Source organism: Schistocerca americana, unplaced genomic scaffold (genome assembly GCF_021461395.2).
Source record: "Schistocerca americana isolate TAMUIC-IGC-003095 unplaced genomic scaffold, iqSchAmer2.1 HiC_scaffold_753, whole genome shotgun sequence".
Taxonomy (NCBI): Eukaryota; Metazoa; Arthropoda; class Insecta; order Orthoptera; family Acrididae; genus Schistocerca; species Schistocerca americana.
In genome coordinates this window covers 45,001-52,500 of record NW_025726515.1, presented here as the reverse complement: position 1 = coordinate 52,500, position 7,500 = coordinate 45,001, and the positions used below count along the sequence as shown (strand labels likewise).

General features: G+C 56.5%; 3 non-coding genes across 3 annotated transcripts in view; all 3 read right to left on the bottom strand.

Moving 5' to 3' along the window:
- LOC124590301 overlaps positions 1-1,687 on the bottom strand; it is a 4,206-nt gene extending 2,519 nt beyond the window's left edge. The window contains exon 1 of the ribosomal RNA XR_006976518.1: positions 1-1,687. This exon is cut by the window's left edge and continues 2,519 nt beyond it. This is a non-coding gene — a ribosomal RNA (large subunit ribosomal RNA).
- A 188-nt stretch (positions 1,688-1,875) lies between these two features.
- On the bottom strand, positions 1,876-2,030 carry LOC124590305. Its single transcript, XR_006976521.1, has one exon. It is a non-coding gene; the product is annotated as a 5.8S ribosomal RNA (ribosomal RNA).
- Positions 2,031-2,381: 351 nt separating this feature from the next.
- Positions 2,382-4,301, bottom strand: LOC124590298. Its single transcript, XR_006976516.1, has one exon. It is a non-coding gene; the product is annotated as a small subunit ribosomal RNA (ribosomal RNA).
- Between the last annotated feature and the right edge of the window lie 3,199 nt (positions 4,302-7,500).

The following is a 7,500-nucleotide window of genomic DNA, read 5'->3' as shown; positions in this document are numbered from 1 at the left end:
AGCTTCGCGGCCGCCGCAAGGACCGGGCCATGACTGCCAGACTGACGGCCGAGTATAGGCACGACGGCTTCAGCGCCATCCATTTTCAGGGCTAGTTGCTTCGGCAGGTGAGTTGTTACACACTCCTTAGCGGATTCCGACTTCCATGGCCACCGTCCTGCTGTCTTAAGCAACCAACGCCTTTCATGGTTTCCCATGAGCGTCGATTCGGGCGCCTTAACTCGGCCGTTTGGTTCATCCCACAGCGCCAGTTCTGCTTACCAAAAGTGGCCCACTTGCACTCCGATCCGAGTCGTTTGCTCGCGGCTTCAGCATATCAAGCAAGCCGGAGATCTCACCCATTTAAAGTTTGAGAATAGGTGAGGTCGTTTCGGCCCAAGGCCTCTAATCATTCGCTTTACCGGATGAGACTCGTACGAGCACCAGCTATCCTGAGGAAACTTCGGAGGGAACCAGCTACTAGAATGGTTCGATTAGTCTTTCGCCCCTATACCCAGCTCCGACGATCGATTTGCACGTCAGAATCGCTACGGACCTCCATCAGGGTTTCCCCTGACTTCGTCTGGCCAGGCATAGTTCACCATCTTTCGGGTCCCAACGTGTACGCTCTAGGTGCGCCTCACCTCGCAATGAGGACGAGACGCCCCGGGAGTGCGGAGGCCGCCGCCCCGTGAAGGGCGGGGAAGCCCCATCCTCCCTCGGCCCGCGCAAGGCGAGACCTTCACTTTCATTACGCTTTAGGTTTCGTACAGCCCAATTTCAAGACGGGTCGTGAAATTGTCCAAAGCTGAAGCGCCGCTGACGGGAGCGATTATTCCGCCCGAGAGCATCCCGAGCCAACAGCGGCGCGGGTCCGGGGCCGGGCCAGGTAGGTCCGTCATCCGGGAAGAACCGCGCGCGCTTGCCGGGAGCCCGAGCGCCCAAAGGGGCGAATCGACTCCTCCAGATATACCGCCGGGCAGCCAGCCAGGACACCGGGGCTCTGCCCAACAGACGCGAACCGAGGCCCGCGGAAGGACAGGCTGCGCACCCGGGCCGTAGGCCGGCACCCAGCGGTCGCGACGTCCTACTAGGGGAGAAGTGCGGCCCACCGCACACCGGAACGGCCCCACCCCGCGGCGAGTGGAAAGGCAACCGGACACGACCCCGCCGCGGATTGCCTCCGCGCGGGCGGCCGGCCCCATCTGCCGAGGGCGGAGGCCAGTGGCCGGATGGGCGTGAATCTCACCCGTTCGACCTTTCGGACTTCTCACGTTTACCCCAGAACGGTTTCACGTACTTTTGAACTCTCTCTTCAAAGTCTTTCAACTTTCCCTCACGGTACTTGTTCGCTATCGGTCTCGTGGTCATATTTAGTCTCAGATGGAGTTTACCACCCACTTGGAGCTGCACTCTCAAGCAACCCGACTCGAAGGAGAGGTCCCGCCGACGCTCGCACCGGCCGCTACGGGCCTGGCACCCTCTACGGGCCGTGGCCTCATTCAAGTTGGACTTGGGCTCGGCGCGAGGCGTCGGGGTAGTGGACCCTCCCAAACACCACATGCCACGACAGGCGGCAGCCTGCGGGGTTCGGTGCTGGACTCTTCCCTGTTCGCTCGCCGCTACTGGGGGAATCCTTGTTAGTTTCTTTTCCTCCGCTTAGTAATATGCTTAAATTCAGCGGGTAGTCTCGCCTGCTCTGAGGTCGTTGTACGAGGTGTCGCACGCCACACCGCCAGCCGGCTGTGCACGCTACCGAGTAAGTACCGGTATGCGAACCGCCAGGCGACGGGCGCGCATCGCACGTTTAAGGAGGCGCGGCCGGCCCCACAGGCGGCCGCGACGCTCCCAGGTCTGCGAAGCGGGGCAAACGCCGCGCGCTTCAGTATACGTAGCCGACCCTCAGCCAGACGTGGCCCGGGAACGGAATCCATGGACCGCAATGTGCGTTCGAAACGTCGATGTTCATGTGTCCTGCAGTTCACATGTCGACGCGCAATTTGCTGCGTTCTTCATCGACCCACGAGCCGAGTGATCCACCGTCCTGGGTGATCTTTTCTTAGTTTCCACTGTCTCTTTCAAGACAGTTGCATAGGCGGGACGTAGGCGTGTGGCGGCCCCTGTTCAAGCGTTCTGTGTCCAACAGCCTCACGGCCGATGGGCGTCGTACGGCTCCACACCGGAGCGGACAGGCAGTCGGGCGAACGTCATTCAAAACCGGCGCCAGGCGCCAGGTGCCGCAGGCCAGCCGCTCCAGCGCTTCAGCGCTCGTACCACACAACATTGGCGTTAGTTTTGAGAAGCACGCGTGGTTCCGCACGCGGCGCACGGCTACTGCGAGCCGTACAGGTAGCGTGTTGCGCGACACGACACGCACATCGAAAGACATGCAGTCTAGTCGGTAATGATCCTTCCGCAGGTTCACCTACGGAAACCTTGTTACGACTTTTACTTCCTCTAAATGATCAAGTTTGTGTCATCTTTCCGGTAGCATCGGCAACGACAGAGTCAATGCCGCGTACCAGTCCGAAGACCTCACTAAATCATTCAATCGGTAGTAGCGACGGGCGGTGTGTACAAAGGGCAGGGACGTAATCAACGCGAGCTTATGACTCGCGCTTACTGGGAATTCCTCGTTCATGGGGAACAATGCAAGCCCCAATCCCTAGCACGAAGGAGGTTCAGCGGGTTACCCCGACCTTTCGGCCTAGGAAGACACGCTGGATTTCCTTCTGTGTAGCGCGCGTGCGGCCCAGAACATCTAAGGGCATCACAGACCTGTTATTGCTCAATCTCGTGCGGCTAGAAGCCGCCTGTCCCCTCTAAGAAGAAAAGTAATCGCTGACAGCACGAAGGATGTCACGCGACTAGTTAGCAGGCTAGAGTCTCGTTCGTTATCGGAATTAACCAGACAAATCGCTCACACAACTAAGAACGGCCATGCACCACCACCCACCGAATCAAGAAAGAGCTATCAATCTGTCAATCCTTCCGGTGTCCGGGCCTGGTGAGGTTTCCCGAGTTGAGTCAAATTAAGCCGCAGGCTCCACTCCTGGTGGTGCCCTTCCGTCAATTCCTTTAAGTTTCAGCTTTGCAACCATACTTCCCCCGGAACCCAAAAGCTTTGGTTTCCCGGAGGCTGCCCGCCGAGTCATCGGAGGAACTGCGGCGGATCGCTGGCTGGCATCGTTTATGGTTAGAACTAGGGCGGTATCTGATCGCCTTCGAACCTCTAACTTTCGTTCTTGATTAATGAAAACATACTTGGCAAATGCTTTCGCTTCTGTTCGTCTTGCGACGATCCAAGAATTTCACCTCTAACGTCGCAATACGAATGCCCCCGCCTGTCCCTATTAATCATTACCTCGGGTTCCGAAAACCAACAAAATAGAACCGAGGTCCTATTCCATTATTCCATGCACACAGTATTCAGGGCGGGCTTGCCTGCTTTAAGCACTCTAATTTGTTCAAAGTAAACGTGCCGGCCCACCGAGACACTCACTCAAGAGCACCCTGGTAGGATTGCAACGGGGTCGCCTCGGGACGCACGAGCACGCACGAGGGCGCGTCGCACGCCTTCAGCTCGCCCCACCGGCAGGACGTCCCACGATACATGCCAGTTAAACACCGACGGGCGGTGAACCAACAGCGTGGGACACAAATCCAACTACGAGCTTTTTAACCGCAACAACTTTAATATACGCTATTGGAGCTGGAATTACCGCGGCTGCTGGCACCAGACTTGCCCTCCAATAGATACTCGTTAAAGGATTTAAAGTGTACTCATTCCGATTACGGGGGCCTCGGATGAGTCCCGTATCGTTATTTTTCGTCACTACCCTCCCCGTGCCGGGAGTGGGTAATTTGCGCGCCCTGCTGCCTTCCTTGGATGTGGTAGCCGTTTCTCAGGCTCCCTCCTCCGGAATCGAACCCTGATTCCCCGTTACCCGTTACAACCATGGTAGGCGCAGAAACCTACCATCGACAGTTGATAAGGCAGACATTTGAAAGATGCGTCGCCGGTACGAGGACCGTGCGATCAGCCCAAAGTTATTCAGAGTCACCAAGGGCAAACGGACCGGACGAGCCGACCGATTGGTTTTGATCTAATAAAAGCGTCCCTTCCATCTCTGGTCGGGACTCTGTTTGCATGTATTAGCTCTAGAATTACCTCAGTTATCCAAGTAACGTGGGTACGATCTAAGGAACCATAACTGATTTAATGAGCCATTCGCGGTTTCACCTTAATTGCGGCTTGTACTGAGACATGCATGCTTAATCTTTGAGACAAGCATATGACTACTGGCAGGATCAACCAGGGAGCTGCGTCAACTAGAGCTGAGCAGCCGGCCGCCCGGGAGTGTGTCCCGGGGGCCCGCGCGAACACGCAAGCGTCCGCTCAATTATTCTGCAAACAGGAGGAGGCTGAGCTCCCCTGCACAATACACCTCGAAACCCTCTCAGGTCCCGGCGGCGCGCAGCGCCGTCCTAAGTACTTGGTCGGGTTCGAGAGAGGCGCAATCGCCCGGAGTTTGGCGAGTAGACGCTTTAGGTGCGACCACCCGTGCTCCCAACTGAGCTTGCCGCTGCCGACAGAGGCCCGGGAGCGTGCTGTCGTGGCATTGCCGGCGGGAGACAACACGCGCCACCTACGGTGGCCGGCAGCTCCAACGCCAGCGCCACAGAAGGACAAAAGCCCCACCTTGGGGTGCCGAAGCGAACGCGCCAACACGTCCGCACAGCTGCGATACAAACCACCTGCGAGAACCGCAGAGGCGACCGAGCAGCAGACGCGTCGCGGCGCCGAGCGCCGGGCGGCGGCGCATCCTCAGCGCACACAGTCCTCAATCGGACCAGCACACTGCAGATGTCCACCGCGCTTCGCACCGGGCCCGCGAGGACCTACTTTGGCCGCACGGCGCCCGCGTGCAGGGTGCGCCGGCGCGCAGCTGCGCCGCCTGCCGCCTCCGTCGGCCGGCGCGCCTGCCACTGGCCGCCCCCACCAGCCGGCTGTAGCGCGTGCGCCCTCGCACCGCGCGGCCAGCACGCCGGGAGGCCCCCCCTCACCGGCCGGGGACGGTCCCACCCAGCCACCGCCGCGTATCGCTTCACACCCACATGCCATTCACGTTCGTGGGCATGGTGGGTATCGCTGAAACAACCGGTTGGTAGCTCAACCGATCGTCGCCATCACTGATTCACCTCTAGCGAGAACAACCGCACCACAACGGTTTACCAGTTGTTCATTTGCGTAACGTCACCAGCAAACGTAGACGTCCATCGCCATTTGCAAATTCAACGATTGTTGCATGCCTGTGTCAGGTGTCACGACACACTATGTCTGCCCACATACACGCAACAACATGTGCACGCTTCGCGAACACGTGGAAGGTGGCCCCCGTACGTATGCGATGTCCATTGCGCGAACGACTGTCAACCGGCCTCTGTCGCATGTCGCAGATGTGGAACGCAGTGCACCATGCTATCACGGTGAGTGAGAAGAGACGACTACGTCTGACAACACGCGCCACTACATCAACAGACGGCTCATGCTGATCGCCATCCACGGCATACCATACTGCAATCCAGCTCTTATAGGGAGACGACACGTAGCTGAGTGCACAATATTTGGACCGTATGGTTCGCCCGTTGTTGGCGCAGTCGTGGTACGGTCACACATGTACCACGATGTATCATTCAGTACATGAGGACCAATGTGCAGTACAGTGTGTGATTTGGACGTACTAACAGACACAAGCCGTACCACAACGTAGGCTGTGCTTCGCCATGCGAATGCCAATGAACAACTGCGAAGGGCATTGAGCATGTACGTCCTGCTGCCATCCGCATTACAGTGTATAGCTGCAAGGTGTTTAACATGAAGCGATACTCTGGGGACCGGGCAGTGCGGGTAGCAAACTATATTGCGGGGGTTGCAGTTAGGCAACACTACACTAATTTAACGCGTCGTATGACAATTACAGAGCAGGTTAAGGCCCAACGTGTGTTGGGTTAAGGCCCAACGTGTGTTGGGTTAAGGCCCAACGTGTGTTGGGTTAAGGCCCAACGTGTGTTGGGTTAAGGCCCAACGTGTGTTGGGTTAAGGCCCAACGTGTGTTGGGTTAAGGCCCAACGTGTGTTGGGTTAAGGCCCAACGTGTGTTGGGTTAAGGCCCAACGTGTGTTGGGTTAAGGCCCAACGTGTGTTGGGTTAAGGCCCAACGTGTGTTGGGTTAAGGCCCAACGTGTGTTGGGTTAAGGCCCAACGTGTGTTGGGTTAAGGCCCAACGTGTGTTGGGTTAAGGCCCAACGTGTGTTGGGTTAAGGCCCAACGTGTGTTGGGTTAAGGCCCAACGTGTGTTGGGTTAAGGCCCAACGTGTGTTGGGTTAAGGCCCAACGTGTGTTGGGTTAAGGCCCAACGTGTGTTGGGTTAAGGCCCAACGTGTGTTGGGTTAAGGCCCAACGTGTGTTGGGTTAAGGCCCAACGTGTGTTGGGTTAAGGCCCAACGTGTGTTGGGTTAAGGCCCAACGCGTGTTGGGTTAAGGCCCAACGCGTGTTGGGTTAAGGCCCAACGCGTGTTGGGTTAAGGCCCAACGCGGGTTAGGTTAAGGCGCAACGCGGGTTAGGTTAAGGCGCAACGCGGGTTAGGTTAAGGCGCAACGCGGGTTAGGTTAAGGCGCAACGCGGGTTAGGTTAAGGCGCAACGCGGGTTAGGTTAAGGCGCAACGCGGGTTAGGTTAAGGCGCAACGCGGGTTAGGTTAAGGCGCAACGCGGGTTACGTTAAGGCGCAACGCGGGTTACGTTAAGGCGCAACGCGGGTTACGTTAAGGCGCAACGCGGGTTACGTTAAGGCGCAATATAGGTTAGGTTAAGGCGCAATATAGGTTAGGTTAAGGCGCAATATAGGTTAGGTTAAGGCGCAATACGGGTTAGGTTAAGGCGCAATACGGGTTAGGTTAAGGCGCAATACGGGTTAGGTTAAGGCGCAATACGGGTTAGGTTAAGGCACAATACGGGTTAGGTTAAGGCACAATACGGGTTAGGTTAAGGCACAATACGGGTTAGGTTAAGGCACAATACGGGTTAGGTTAAGGCACAATACGGGTTAGGTTAAGGCACAATACGGGTTAGGTTAAGGCACAATACGGGTTAGGTTAAGGCACAATACGGGTTAGGTTAAGGCACAATACGGGTTAGGTTAAGGCACAATACGGGTTAGGTTAAGGCACAATACGGGTTAGGTTAAGGCACAATACGGGTTAGGTTAAGGCACAATACGGGTTAGGTTAAGGTACAATACGGGTTAGGTTAAGGTACAATACGGGTTAGGTTAAGGTACAATACGGGTTAGGTTAAGGTACAATACGGGTTAGGTTAAGGTACAATACGGGTTAGGTTAAGGTACAATACGGGTTAGGTTAAGGTACAATACGGGTTAGGTTAAGGTACAATACGGGTTAGGTTAAGGTACAATACGGGTTAGGTTAAGGTACAATACGGGTTAGGTTAAGGTACACAT